This window comes from Nicotiana tabacum, chromosome 18, assembly GCF_000715075.1.
Source record: "Nicotiana tabacum cultivar K326 chromosome 18, ASM71507v2, whole genome shotgun sequence".
Lineage (NCBI taxonomy): Eukaryota > Viridiplantae > Streptophyta > Magnoliopsida > Solanales > Solanaceae > Nicotiana > Nicotiana tabacum.
In genome coordinates this window covers 65,143,686-65,145,503 of record NC_134097.1, presented here as the reverse complement: position 1 = coordinate 65,145,503, position 1,818 = coordinate 65,143,686, and positions in this window count along the sequence as shown.

Sequence of the window (1,818 nt, the reverse complement as noted above, 5' to 3'; positions counted from 1 at the left end):
ATCATACTTACATATATATGCGTATATAACGCCGTTTGAATCATATTTCGGCGTATATAACGCCTTAACTCTTTCCCATATCCCATATACATATATTTACATATATACACGTATATTACACCATCTGGTCATGGGTCAATGCACATGAATGCAATGCATGAAAATTACGTTAATACAATCTTTCGGAATTTCATAAGGCCATTTTGCCTTTGAGTAATATCATAAAGTAAACTCTTTTCAACTTTCGTATTTTTCTGAGACCCATGAACAAATGATAAAATATTATGAAACCCGGAAATTCAAGAACATAGATATCTCCAATACTTCTATGAATAGAGTCATTCATGGAATATGTGCATTTACACGTTTTGTTCGTATCATATGGATCATGCCAAAAGAAAAAAGGGATAGCCTTAACATACCTGAGCCGATTCTCGTGAAAATCCCTCTAACACAGATGATAGAAAAGTACTCTATACTACGATATGGTGTCTTGTTAAAACTCACGGACCACAATGTCCAGATTTATCATTTCTTTCATGTCCTTTGTTAAGGAAAAGGAGTCGAATCTGTTATGTGGATGAATGGTGACTTGATAAGCTCACTTTTACAAATCCAAATAAAACAAATCAACACGCTGTGGATCGAGAACATGGGCATCAGCAAAGCAAAACAGTTTCGTTGAAGCTGCAACTTTGCCAAAAGAATCATGGATAATTTTCAACATTTTCATTATATGTCGAATTAGCTGGGAAGTTGATGTAATAAAACTCCAACGTCAATGTCTTGTGTTGGAATTGAAATTCTATAATTGGAATTGGATTGTACTCTTCAGTTCCCAACTCCAAGGTCTTGAAAATATTAAAAGGGAAATGGCTTATTAGGTTGCCACCTATTAAAAAGGACTGTGAGTCATAAAATATGACTAAGAATCATATGATATGTGTAGTGTCTTGCTGCCACGTTACTACACTTTAACCTTATCCAAATATTTATCCACTTATTAGTTAACCAAGTAATGTTTCGTTACTCGGTAATTAATCAATTACCCACAAAATTAAAAATTATTCTCACTTACTTAAAATATTACTCACTCTTTACATACATTATACACCTTACTATTATGGTTATGTGGTACCTTGTATGGTACTAGTCTATAAATATCGGGTATCTTAGATCGGGCCGTATTTTACCCCTACATGCCAAACTTCGACAAATTTGTTTTCTTCGATATTATTTACCTTCTTACCTTCACGAATTTACTCATCACTTATAATCCTTATAATCCCCAAATAATCTTTTCCTTGGACTTATGTCAATTACCTTACGACAAATTCAACGTACATTACTGCAGGGTGCAACATCGTCGTAACTTATTACTGTGAAGCATAACATCACTGTAATGTAATACTGCTGGGTACAACACTGTTGTAACTTAATACTGCAGGACATAACACCATCGTAATATATTACTGTAGAGGGTAATATCATCGTAATATATTATTGCAGAGCATAATATTGTCGTAAAATAATACTGCCGAACGTAATTTCGATGTAATATTGTGGGGCGTAACATCATTCCCCCTTTTGGAACATTCATCCTCGAATGTTGCCTGATGCTTTTATCATTTTCGTAACTTAAGCTCTTGTGAATACCTTAATACTCTTCTTTCCATTTAAGCAGTTGCTCTGTGAATAAATCCAAAGTCTAGGGTATTTCCCCCTTTAGTCTTTTTGCTCATATCATGACTTATGGTCGAATTCTTCCTAATCTTGCAACTTATGTTACCTCTTGTCATGCAGCCTGTATGACCCCGG